At 39.4% G+C, this 14,218-nt stretch overlaps 1 long non-coding RNA gene and 2 pseudogenes across 2 annotated transcripts in view; 2 read left to right on the forward strand and 1 right to left on the reverse strand.

Annotated features, from left to right (window-relative positions):
* LOC123575703 overlaps window positions 1–14,218 on the forward strand; it is a 128,313-nt gene that overhangs the window by 19,720 nt on the left and 94,375 nt on the right. The gene's annotated exons all lie outside the window — the stretch shown is intronic.
* Window positions 5,183–5,593, forward strand: LOC123575700 (annotated as a pseudogene).
* Window positions 10,212–10,605, reverse strand: LOC123575701 (annotated as a pseudogene).

Below are 14,218 nucleotides of genomic sequence, written 5' to 3' on the forward strand. Positions count from 1 at the left end.
AAACAGGAAAGGAAGTACCTGGCATAGCAATACCAACCATCGAATAAACATGCCCCAGTGATGGGGTCTCTAAAGCCCAAGAGGGCTCAGTCTCCCGCAGTTCAGAAATGAGGGGAAGGGATCAGGGAAAGAGCAGAGAGGTACACACTTTTTTCTCCCCAGTAAATTCAAGATTTCACACAAAGCTTTGGTTTCTAGTGGTAAACATGCATGGGGCTACATTTATCTATCTCCTATTAAACAGTCTTGTGGCCACTTTGACATAAGTTTCTTGCACCTGTATAAAATCCCTAATTGACTTGGATATACATTCATCTTCCTTTCTTGGTCTGACCCTGCTCTCTACATGGAAGTCCCCCTTATTGCTTCTACTTCTCTCTACTCTAGGTTTAGAAATTAAGGTAGGTTTGAGCCGTCCAAATACAAGTGTGTTAGTATGAATCACATCAAAGAATAGTCTTGACACAGGAGATTGGGGACCAGGGATGAAATGTTCTTAGCTTCTTCAGGATTTTTGCATAAGTCATTTATGAGTCGTGGAGATACCCCACAAATTAAATTGTATGTGTGTGGGCTTTTTTTGGGGGGGGGAGAAAAAAGTGGGGATAGGGTGAGAGTCAAGTTTTTAGGGCAGGAGATCTGGCCCAAAATGGGAACTAGGGGAAGGGGAACACAGAAGAAAGGATTGGGTAAGACTCCCACACTTTAAGAAGAGAGGTCATTGAGCTATGCTCCACTTTCTTTTGCCTGGCACAGAAACTTTTGTCAAAGATGCTTTGGCTATTTTTCTCAATATAAAAAAAGAGGTGTGTAAACAACAAAACCCCAAAAGAACATGGAGAAGACCAACACATGATATTTGCACAAACTAAGCCACCTAACAACCACCCAATCAGCTACTCATGAAGTCCTACAAATCCCAGACAAATATGATAACTAGAGGTTGGCAGAGATTAGGGAAGACAGGGACTCAGGATCAGACATACATCACCCAGTGTGTTCTATTGCATTTGCCCCATTTCATCACGTATGTAAATATTGTTTACATCTACATATCAATAATTTTTAAAAAATATTTATTTTTGAGAGAGACAGAACACAAGTAGGGGAGGGTCAGAGAGAGAAGGAGACTCAGAATCTGAAGCAGGTTCCAGGGTCTGAGTGCTCAGCACAGAGCCTGAGGCGAGGCTCAAACTCCTGAACCTTGAGATCATGACCTGAGCTGAAGCCGGTTGCATAACCGACTGAACCACCCAGGTGTCCCCTACATGTACATATTGTTTAGTGCTGAACCAAGCACTGCACTAAGGTTACAGTTCCTTTCTTTCTTTCTTTTTTTTAATCACGATCCCAAATAGCATTTTATGAATCCTATAATTATTTTACAAAATCTAGTGCTCCACTATAGAGAGACAGTTTTTGTTCCTATTGCATTGAAGTTATTGTTTATATTGCTAGGAAAGTGTTTTAATACTCCTTATATAGATTATGTGCGTTTCTTTCTTTTATTTATTTATTTATTTATTTATTTATTTAAAAAAAAATTTTTTTTTCAACGTTTATTTATTTTTGGGACAGAGAGAGACAGAGCATGAACGGGGGAGGGGCAGAGAGAGAGGGAGACACAGAATCGGAAACAGACTCCAGGCTCTGAGCCATCAGCCCCGAGCCTGATGCGGGGCTCGAACTCACGGACTGCGAGATCGTGACCTGGCTGAAGTTGGACGCTTAACCGACTGCGCCACCCAGGCGCCCCTCTTTCTTTTTTTTAAACTGACTTGTTTTATTTTTTTAAATTCACATCCAAATTAGTTAGCATATAGTGCAACAATGATTTCAGGAGTAGATTCCTTCGTGCCCCTTACCCATTTAGCCCATCCCCCCTCCCACAGCCCCTCCCGTAACCCTCTGTTTGTTCTCCATATTTATGAGTCTCTTCTGTTTTGTCCCCCTCCCTGTTTTTATATTATTTTTGTTTCCCTTCCCTTATGTTCATCTGTTTTGTCTCTTAAAGTCCTCATATGAGTGAAGTCATATGATTTTTGTCTTTCTCTGACTGACTAATTTCGCTTAGCATAATACCCTCCAGTTCCATCCACGTAGTTGCAAATGGCAAGATTTCATTCTTTTTGATTGCCGAGTAATACTCCATTGTATATATATACCACATCTTTATCCATTCATCCATCGACCAAAATTTGGGCTCTTTCCATACTTTGGCTATTGTTGATAGTTGCTATAAACATGGGGGTGCATGTGTCCCTTCGAAACAGCACACCTGGATCCTTTGGATAAATGCCTGGTAGTGCAATTGCTGGGTTGTAGGGTACTTCTATTGTTAGTTTTTTGAGGAACCTCCATACTGTTTTCCAGAGTGGCTGCACCAGCTTGCATTCCCAGGTTACACTTCCTTTCATTTTACTTTTTCCAGAGTTGTTAATCACATCTATTTATTTTGCTTAGTTTTCTTCGTACCTCTTGCTAATTTATCCCACACCATCTGGCAGATAATTTACCAATCCCAACCTCCTGCCTTCCCGTATCTCCCTCCTGGAGTTCACCTTTCTGCTCAAGTCTGGACTCTGTGCTCCTGGGCCTGCTGTCCTCCTGGGACTTCTCCTCTTAGAAGTTTTCTGTCCTCTCTTCTCTGTTGGGTTCAGTTTCCTGGATTCTGTGCCTTCTTCTGCCTCGGTTATTTTCCTCCATTTCTCTCCGGGAGCTTTTAAAATCTCTTCTTTATTCCTGCTGTTATGAAATTCCACAATGATGTATTGTAGAGTGTGTCTTCAATTTTATTGTGGTGGGTTATAAATGGCTGATTTCTATCCAGAGAGTCACATGCTCCAGTTCTGGAAGTTTTCTTTTTTTTTCTTTTTTAAAGTTCTTTTTCCCATTGCCTCCTCCCCTCCATCTTCATTTCTGGAACTCCCCATATTTCAATAATGAATCTCGCCGATTGAACTTCTAATTATCTTACTCTTTTCTTTCCTCTTATTTTATGTTCTTTTATTTATCATCTGGGGGATCTCTTTTGTTGACTTTTCTAAACTTCCTATTGAATTTTCAATTTTGTCTATCACAGGTTTAGCTTCCAGGGGCTCTTTCTCTCTCTTGTTCTTGATGCTTTTTATTTATTTATTTATTTATTTATTTATTATTTAAAAAAAATTTTTTTTAACGTTTTTATTTATTTTTGAGACAGAGAGAGACAGAGCATGAACGGGGGAGGGGCAGAGAGAGAGGGAGACACAGAATTGGAAGCAGGCTCCAGGCTCCGAGCCATCAGCCCAGAGCCCGACACGGGGCTCGAACTCACGGACTGTGAGATCGTGACCTGAGCCGAAGTCGGACGCTTAACCGACTGAGCCACCCAGGCGCCCCTCTTGATGCTTTTTAAAAATAGCAGCCTGCATTTGGTTCGTGGATGTGACAGTGTCTCCTAGGACTCTGTGTGTATTCATTTTAAGTGGTTTTTTTCCCCTACAAGTTGCTTTTTTTAACGTCCTGCGTAGCTCAATTTCTTCCAGTTCCTTTTTCTATTTATTTGCTTTGCTCTCTGTTTTCTGTTCAAGGCTTCCTTTAAATGTCAGGTATTGCTGAGACATGGGTCTGTTAGAATGAAGAGTGAGGCACAGAAAACTGGCAGACGTGTGTGTGTGTGGGGGGGGGGCGGTGGGGGCAGGCTCTCTCACTGCTGGCCTCTATTCTAGGGTGGCCGAGTGGTGAACTGGCTTTTTCACTGGGAGATCCTGAGATGTTAGTATCTGTATGTCTTTTCTCTGGGGCTGTGCAGTTTCTCCAGAGAAGGATCTGCCTATCCTGTGCTTGGGGGTTTCCCCACCATGGTTATAGAAGTTCTGGGAGCTTGGCTGGGAAAGGGAGGGAGGCAGAGCTCTCACCATTCAGGAGGCAGAATTTCACTAAGTCCACCACTTTTAATTCAGCACCTCACCTTAACTTCCCACTATTCCTGATGATCCGGAGTCTGGGGCTTCCCTGAGACATTTCTCCAGAGGGTAGAACATTCTTGTCCTGCAGTGGTCAGGGAGGGGTAGGACTGCGATTTGACTTTCAGTCAAAACCTGTCTTTCAGTCTGTGATGTACATGTTGAGGTGCCAGATCTCCCTTCAAGGAAGGACTTGCTGCCCCAGCTGCTGTCAGCAGGTAGCCTTCAGTTGTCATCCCCCTCGTGTGTTTTTGCTTCAGCTCAAGGTCATGCCCTTCTCTGGTGGCCCACATGCAATGATGGGTGGAGGTGAGACCTGAAGGCTGGGCCATGTTAGCTCCACATGGGACAACTCTGATGGGCCATCTTAGGTCCAGAGCTCCTCATGGGGTTGGCCAAGGTTATTTATTGGGCCTTCTTGACTTCTTCTTCTTCTGCCTGATCCCTTCCATAGCTGTTGATCTCAAAGAGGCTTCCTAATGTACATCCTGCCCTCTCAACACCATCTTGGACTCTGTTCCTGGGGATGCAAACTGGTGACAACAGCCCAGACTTAATCTCCTCCTCCTCGATCCTCTGCAGGAGCTGTGGCAATCCCTGAAGGGCCTGGCAGCTTGAGGCATTCTCAGCAGCTGAGCAGTAGGTCCTTCTGTGGAGGGGCGTCTGGAAGGCACGTCCTCATGTCCATGCTGCCACATTTGATTCTCTCTACCCAGTTCATTGGGCTGGGGGCTGTTTTGTTTGTTTTGTTTTTTAAATTAAAAAAAAAAAATATATATATATTTTAATTTCCACACTGCCAGCACAGAGCCCAATGCAGGGCTCAATGTGGGACTTGATGTGGGGCTCAAACCCACGAACCACAAGATCATGACCTGTGCTGAAATCAACAGTCAGACACCTAACCCACTGAGCCACTCAGGTGCCCCGGCTGGGGGCAGTTTAACTAAGGATCCTCATTCTCAGTGGTGGAACAGGGAGTGGCCTATCATAGGAGGAGTGGGATAGGTTTTGGAAACCAAAGGGCTGGATTTGTATAACTCCTGATGGGTCAACTGTGATTTTAGACAAGTTGCTTCACTTTTCTGGATTTTATTTTCTCTTGTGCAAAATGTGGAAAATAATGCCTATCTCTTAATAATGCCTACCTAGACCTGTTGTGAGGGTTAGAGTCAGTAACTCATGAAAAGTTCCTAGACCCTTTTGCTGCCGTCACTGAAGTGCCAAGGGCCAAAATGAAGTTCAAGCCCTTTGTGACTTCTGACCGGAGCAAGAACTGTAAAAGGCATTTCAATGCACCTTCCCACATTTGCAGGAAGATTATGTCTTCCCCTCTTTCCAAAGAGCTGAGACAGAAGTGCAACATTCGATCCGTGCCCGTGTGAAAGGATGATAAAGTACAGGTTGTGCAAGGACACTACAAAGGTCAGCAAATTGGCAAAGTAGTCCAGGTTTACAGGAAGAAGTACATCATCTACATTGACTGACTACAGTGAGAGAAGGCGCATGGCACAACTGTCCACGTGGGCCTTCGCCCTAGGAAGGTGGCTGTCACTAGACTAAAACTGGACAGAGACCACAAAAGGATCCTTGAAGGAGAGGAAAAGGGCAAGTATAAAGAAGAAGATTATATTGAGAAGATGTAGGAATAAAGTAATCTCATATACAGCTTTAAATAAAGGCTGTTTGGGAGTTCCTGGATGGCTCAGTCGGTTAAGGTTCCGACTTTGGTTCAGATCATGATCTCACGGTTCATGGGTTGGAGCCCTGCATTGGGTTCTGTGCTGACAGTGTGGAGCCTGCTTGGGATCCTCTCCTTCCGTCTCTCTCTGTTTCTCCCCCATTTGCATTTTCTCTCTCTCTCAAAATAAATAAATTAAAAAAAAAAAAAAAGGCTGTTAAAATGAAAAAAGAACAAAAAGAAAGAAAAGTTCCTAAGACAGTGCTTGGCACATAATGAAAAAAATATATATTTTTTCCCTATCTGGATGGTCTTCCTTTACCAGTCTGTGATTCCAGAATCTTCCCAGGGAAAGTATGAAGACCAAAGGAATGGTGGCATATCTGGCTTAAGGTAGATATCAGTATATGAAATGTTTATGGGCCAGTCTGTAGAAATGTTTCTGGCAGCATGTCACAGAGCTCTGTCTTTGTCCCCAAAACATTTTTATTATTTTTAAAAAAGCTCTTAAAAATTTTCACAAACTGTAGAAGAAGATATTCTCATTATATATGTATGTATTTTGGCGGATAAAGCTAAAATTACTCCTGATCATCTCCCAGAGGTGATGACTGTTACCAGTTTGGCATGCTGTTTAGTTGTTTATTGATTTCTTTCTTTATCCATCCATCCACCTCTTGATCTATTTTACCTCAGAATTTCTTTACTAAAGGACATGTTTCACTGGTGGTGTGGGAGGTGATTTTAGGTGGTACATCAACCCAACATAAAATAACTTTGAATCACAGAGTGAGAGTTACTCTCTTTTTTTTTTTAATTTTTTTTTTTTTTTTTTGGTACCACATCTAAGTTCTCTGGTAGCAAATTTCAATTATACAATACAGTGTTTTCAACTATGGTCACCATGTTTTACATTTGATGCTCAGATCCTATGTCTTATAGTTGAAAGTTTGTACCCTTTTACTAACCGTTTCCTATTTACTCTATCCCCTAGCCCCTGGCAACCATTTTTCAGATTCCACATGTAAGTGACATCACACAGTATTTGTCTTTTTTGGTCTAGCTTATTTCATTTAGCTTAATGTTCTCAAGGTCCATCCATATTGTAGCATGTGGTAGGATTTCTTTCTTTCTCATGGTTGAATAATATTCCATTATGTGTGGCAGGTCTTCTTTATGGCTCTTTAAAAAATGCATTTATATAATATACAGATATATAGAAATACATAGTTTTTGCTTTTACAAATATGCTATCACGCCGTACATGTTCTGAAAATTGCTTTGTGCTCTTAAGTCAAGCTCATATTAAAGAAAAAAACCCGTCCCTCCCTTTCTCCTTCCTCCTTTTCCTTCTCCTCTCTTCCCCTCCCCTCCCCTTTATTTCCCCCTTTTGCTTCTCTTAGGGGAGGCAATAGGGGAATCATGGCTGTTGTTTTCTCTACCACAAACAGAGCTCTGATGATTCTCTTTATTCCTGCCATCTTGTGGACACGTGCCAGTGCTTCTCTGGTGTGGGTCTTGAGTAATGGGATTGCTGGGTCAAAGGATAAACTCATCTCAAGTGTCAGTACATTCTGCAAAATGGCCTCACCAACAGTCTGTAATCTCACTAGAGTGGCGAGTTTGCCCCATCCTCTCCAACATTCAATGTTATAAAACTTTTCGAATTTTGCTGATCAGACAGACGGGCCTCAAATGGATTCTCATTGTTATTTCATCTGCATTTTCCTGATTACTAGTGAAATTCAATGCATTTTCATATGGCTATTTCTCATTTGTTGCTCTACTTCTGTGAATGGTCAGTTCATTTATCATTTTCCTGTTAGGTCATTCCTTTTATTTATCTGTAGAAATCCTTAGTATATTCTGGATATTACTCTTTTTTTATAAACGTTATAAATAGTTTCTATAATCAGTTTCTGTTTAAACTTAATTATGGTGTTTTTGTGGCATAGAAATGTAAAGTTTTTATGTAGTTAAATTTATTAATATTTTACTTTCCAGTTATTTTTTATTTCAGTATAATCGATATGTAACGTTGTATTAGTTTCAGGTGTACAACATAATGATGTGATCTTTGTATTTACTATGAAATGATCATCACAATAAATGTACCATCTGTCACCATACATAGTTACAAAAATCTTTTTTTTTGTGATAAGGACTTTTAAAATTTACCCAGAAACTTTCAAACATGCAATACAGTAGTATTAATTATAGTCACCATGTTGTACATTACATTCCCATAATTTATTCATTTTATAACTGGAAGTTTGTACCTTTTGACACCCTTCACCCATTTCACTCACTCCCCAACCCCTATCTCTGGCAACAACCAATCTGTTCTCTGTATTATGAACTTTTTTTCTGTTCAATTTCCATGTAAAAGTGAGATCACATGGTATTTGGCTTTCTCTGACTTACTTCATTCCAAATTTTAATATTTATCTAAGAATTTTGCTTAAAAGAGTCTTTTTGAATTTAAGATTATAAACACATTCTAAATTTTCTTCTTTTTCATGTTTTTTAACTTAAAATCTTTAATCCATGTGGAATTTATTTTTGTGAATGGCAGGAAATCTAATTACTTTCTTCCAAATTGGTAGTCATTTGTTCTAAAAATTATTTGTTACACACTTCATTTTTTATCCAATGATTCAATATACCACACCAATACAATCATATACCAAATCCCTATTATGTGTGTAGGTACGTTTAGGGTTTTTCTCTTTTTGTACCATTAATTTATTTGTCTATTTCTGCTCCAATGCCCCCTTTAAAAATTTTACTGAAAGCTTTATAATATATATTTGACAATTAGTATGGCAAATACCCTTTCAGTGCTCTTTTTCAAGATCGTCTAGGACATTTTCTTTCTTTCTTTCTTTCTTTCTTTCTTTCTTTCTTTCTTTCTTTCTTTCTTTCTTTTTTTTATAAATAAAGTTTATTTATTTCTTCTGAGAGAGAAAAAGAGAGAGTGCAGGAGGGACAGAGAAAGAGAGAGAAAGAGAGAAAATCCCAAGCATGCTCCTTGCTGTCAGCACAGGGCCTGATGTGGGGCTTGAACTTGTGAACTGTGAGATAATGACCTGAGCTGAAATCAAGAATCAGATGCTTAACCAACTGAGCCACCCACGCACCCCAAACATTTTTTATCCTAATAAAGAAAGAAAGAAACAAAGAAAGAAAGAAAAGAAGGAAAGAAAGATGTTTTTCTCTATAGAATTCTCTTGGGGATTTTAATTGCGATTTCTTTGAATTTGTAAATTAATTTGGGGAGATGTGTTAAGGACTGCTTTTATGCAGTAAATTCAGTAAATTTTTAGAGATTTCTTTATGGAGGTATTATATATTTCCTGTTTATTTGTAGTGATAATAGTTTTCATTGCTATTGTATATGGGATATTTCTTTGTTTCCCAATTCATTATTATTGGTTTATAGTAGAGCTGTTAATTTTTGTATATTGATCTTGTATTCAGCTACCTTGTTGCAGCTTTCTGTCAATTAGTTCTAAAGATTTTTCCTGTTACATATTTATAATACCTATAGAGCTTTTTTCTTTTATATTACTTACTGAATTGGCTAGGTCCTCTACTATAGTTTTAAATAGTAGCAGTGATAGCAGGCATCCTTGAATTGCACTTGATTTGAATGGGAAAGATTCTTTTTTTTTTTTTTTTTTTAATTTTTTTTTTTTTCAACGTTTATTTATTTTTGGGACAGAGAGAGACAGAGCATGAACGGGGGAGGGGCAGAGAGAGAGGGAGACACAGAATCGGAAACAGGCTCCAGGCTCTGAGCCATCAGCCCAGAGCCTGACGCGGGGCTCGAACTCACGGACCGCGAGATCGTGACCTGGCTGAAGTCGGACGCTTAACCGACTGCGCCACCCAGGCGCCCCTGAATGGGAAAGATTCTAATTTTTGCCACTGAGTATAATTTTTGCTTTGAGTTTTGATGTTTCCTTCTGTTCTAGCTTGCTGATTTTTTTTAATGCATTGGATATTAACCTTTATCACCAACTTTTCTATCATCTATTGAAATGTTTGTGTGTTTTCTTCTTTGATCTGTTAATGTAATTCAGTATATAAGATTTAAAAAAATGTAATCTAACATTGAATTCCTAGAATCAATAATATTTTTTCATTATTTAAATATTCTCCTATGTAAACATTTTTCATATATGTTCATACATGAGATAGATAGGCCTATATATTTTTTCCTTGTGTATTCTTATTCTGGTTTTGATATCAATATTATGCTAACTTCATAGTGTTAATTAAAAATCTTAAATTAAAAAAAAATTTATTTTAGAGAGAAAGAGTATGTGAGTGGGGGAGAAGGGCAGAGGGAGAGAGAGAGAGAATCGTAAGCAGGCTCCATACTCAGGGCGGAGCCTGATGTGGGGCTTGATCCCATGACCCTCTGATCACGACCTGAGCCAGAATCAAGAGTTGGATGCTCAATCAACTGAGCCACCCAACTGGTGCCCTTAATTAAAATATTTTAAACCTTTTTCTGTGATCTGGGCTTGTTTATGTAACTTAGAAGTTAAAAAAAATTTTTTTTTAATGTTTATTTATTTTTTATTTTGAAATTATTTTAATTTACAAATACAAAACATCTTGGAAGACACAAAAAGAAAGAAAAACACAAAGCATATAGACAGATTTTTACTCCATGAGTTTCTCAAATCCTCACTTATTCTCCAGTCCCCAAGATGAAAAACTCTTCTAAAAAGGTATTCAGCCACCAACAATGATGTTATTAATAGGGATATGGATCAATTTCACAAAAAAAGCCAATGAATCCCATTATAGCAAATCCTATTGCTGTTGCCATGGCAATCTTCTGGAATTCTTTCCTATCAGGTTTAGTGCACCTTTTGACCAGCCGAATTGAGTCCTTCACAAACTGCCGACTCGGCTCAATGAACTGCATTACCTGATCCATGATGCCCGCCCACCAACCTCTCAGATGCCCTTAATGTTTATTTTTGAGAGTGAGAGAGAGAGAGAGTGGGGGAGGCATAGAGAGAGAGGAAGATACAGAATCTGAAACAGGTTCCAGGCTCTGAGCTGTCAGCACAGAGCCTGACACAGAGCTTGAACCTACAAACCATGAGATCATGGCCTAAGCTGAAGTCCAGCGCTTAACCAGCTGAGCCCCCCAGGTGCCCTGTGTAACTTGGAAAATTTAACCTTGAAAGCTTGACAGAACCCACCTACAAAATCAAGTGGACCTGATACAATTTTAGGAAGGAGGCATTTGATTATCTTTTATATTTCTTTTATGGTTAGTGTTGTACTTAGGTTTATAATTTCCTTTTTTTTTTCTTTTACCCAGACATTTTGTGAGTTCACATTCACATTGAGGGGTTGGGAGGAAGTGACTATCAATTGTTTTGTTTTGTGAATTTTAAATTATGTTACAATATGATCTGCATGATGTTTGCGTTTTGAATAATTTCAGGTTTTCTTTGTGGCCTGATACATAGTTTTTATAAATGTGATGTGTGTTTGCTTACAAATTATTGACTGCAAAATTCTCTTTTTGTATCTTTAGTTCAAGTCTGATGGTTATTTTATTCAGATCTGCCATATTATTAATTATGTTATATATATTTGTAGATTTCTAAGTAAGGTATCTAAAAGGCTTTTGTTGAATTGATTATGTTTTCCTTGTCTCCTTTCCCTGTAATGTCTTGGAACTTACCTGTCCTACTTCATTTCTTCTGGAGGTTATCTTTACATTGAAAATAATTGATTTAATTTACTTTTTTTAGAGCTACAGCCCACATGGTCCAGAACTCTCTTTAGAGCCAGATGCTCTGACCCTGTATACTCTGGATGATTGTGACAGGAATAATTGAATTCCACAAACCTTTATTTTCATTTTTTATTTTTAAAGCTTATTTATTTATTTTGAGAGACAGAGAGACAGTGCAAATGGGGAAAGGGCAGAGAGAGAGGGAGAGACAGAGAATCCCAAGCAGGCTTCTGCCAGCACAGAGCCTGATGCAGGGCTCGAACTTGTGAAACTGTGAGATCGACCTGAGCCGAAACCAAGAATCGGACGCTCAACCAACTGAGCCTTTCAGGTGCCCCTCCACAAACCTTTAGTAAGAACCTGCTATGTGCTAGGACTTGAGCCAGGCACTGTGGCTATGAAAGATGAGTGAGTTGGTTCTTGCCCTCATGACATTCATAGTCTAGTGAGCAGGCTGACAAGTAAACAAATTATAACATCATGTGACAAGTGATAATAGAGGCACAAACAGAATAATGGGGTGTATGGAGGGTGAATGTCACAATGATGCTCCCTGTGAGTCATCCCTTCCAGTTTTGTGTAGTCCCTTCCACCTTGAATCTGGGCTGGGTAACCAACCTGTGATTCATTTCTTACCAAGAGAATGCAGCAGAAATGATACTGACTTTCATTTCATATTTTTAATCCCCTTGAAAAATTGGGCTGTATTCTGAATTTCTTGGCTTATTAACTGCTCCTCAGCTGCACCTATTGTGCTCTTTATTTTTATTGTTTTCAAGATCTAACTGGTTCTTTTCCCAATACTTCTTTTAATGTTTCTACCTGTTAGTTCCATTAACTTTGTTTCCTTGGGTGTTAGTTCTGTTTGTTGAGTTTAATACCTCCTTTTCCTGCTGTTAGTTTCATACAAATATTAGCACATTATTGCTTTTGTACTCATCTGGATAGTTGAGATTTCCTGTTGTATGCCCTATTGCCTGTAATGGAGAGACAGTTGAGATGGTGCTGGTAGGATGTGAGTATCCAGTTATCTGATGGTGAGAATCCATGTTAGGTCTGAGTTTCCCCAGCTACCCCAGGCACTGTATGGCCTCTTCCTCCAAGCATCCATCCCTCTGCTTCATTTTGCTTGGCATAAATGGCATGGGATGAACCACCTGGCTGCATTACTTGTTAATGTCACCACGCATGTGGTCGATTGCCTTTCCCCTCCCCTTTGTGTACCTTTTTTTGCCATTTCCAAGCTTGGGCCTCTTTTGGGGCAGCTCCCACCTTCACAGAAGCCCGGTCCCGTTCATGGATTGTGCTGGGGTTTTCTCCTTTGACCTGACTACATCTGCTTTCTGTCTTTGTTCCTGAGATGTTCATCTTTAAGAAAAATGACTTGGGATAAAAATATAACCTGGGATTGAGAGCTGGCATGACAGATAGGAAATTATGATTGTTCATTTCAGCCTAGAATTTAGACCTGTTAAGATCATTTTGAAATTTGAGTGTAATATAAATAAAGACTTGGAATTTATCTTCAAAAGGGCAATTATACCAGGATAGAATGGAGAAAACCCAGTTTGGTATTAATTTGTGAAAAAAATTATAGGGCATTTGGTTTATTACAAGCATTAAAAGGTATGATACAAGGCTGTGGATGTGATTACTAAAAAAGCCAATGCAGGACGTCCTAAGATGGTGAAGTAGAAAACCCTGCTTCTGTCCCCCAGCAAAGATCAACAGTTTAGGCAGCTCTGCATGAACAAATACAGTTCTAGGAGAGATCAGGATTCCACTTAAACTTCAGCAACACAGTGAAACCAAAAGCCTGAGAAACATGTATCTCAACAAAGCTGGAAAAAAAACATAAACAAAAATGGTAATGCAACTTTAGGTTTTATTTATTTATTTATTTATTATTTATTTTATTTTATTAAAAATTTTTTTAAAAACATTTATTTATTTATGAGAGACAGAGACAGACAGAGAACAAACAGGGGAGGGGCAGAGAGAGAGGGAGATAGGGAATCTGAAGCAAGTGCCAGGTTCTGAGCTGTCAGCACAGAGCCCGATGCCCGGCTTGAACTCATAAGCTGTGAGATCATGACCTGAGCTGAAGTTGGCTGCTCAACCGACTGAGCCACCCAGGCGCCCCAAGGTTTTATTTTTAAATGTGAAACATTTTTAAAAGAGATGTTTCACAACATTGATATATAATTTTTTTTACAAAGAAATGTTTGTTTGTATCTTCTTCCCTTATTTTATTGGGAAGTGATATTAAACTACTTTATGTTGATTTGTGAGGGCTTTATATGTATTGCCTCTTTGAAGTCACATATATTGTGTATGTTTTTCTAGTTGTGATTTCACATTTTGTGTATGATAACTTTTGCTTCTTTTTTAAAAATTGTTTTTAACATTTATTTATTTTTGAGACAGAGAGAGACAGAGCATGAATGGGGGAGGGTCAGAGAGAGAGGGAGACACAGAATCTGAAACAAGCTCCAGGCTCTGAGCTGTTAGCACAGACCCCGACGCGGGGCTCGAATTCACGGACCACGAGATCATGACCTGAGCTGAAGTTGGATCCTTAACCGACTGAGCCACCCAGGTGCCCCAACTTTTGCCTCTTAAATGTTTAAAATTTTGATTAGTTTTTAAATCTGAATATTTTGCATCATGTTTAAAAGTGTCTTCCTGGGGCGCCTGGGTGGCGCAGTCGGTTAAGCGTCCGACTTCAGCCAGGTCACGATCTCGCGGTCCATGAGTTCGAGCCCCGCATCAGGCTCTGGGCTGATGGCTCAGAGCCTGGAGCCTGTTTCCGATTCTGTG

The sequence above is a fragment of the Leopardus geoffroyi genome, chromosome C2 (genome assembly GCF_018350155.1).
Source record: "Leopardus geoffroyi isolate Oge1 chromosome C2, O.geoffroyi_Oge1_pat1.0, whole genome shotgun sequence".
NCBI lineage: Eukaryota > Metazoa > Chordata > Mammalia > Carnivora > Felidae > Leopardus > Leopardus geoffroyi.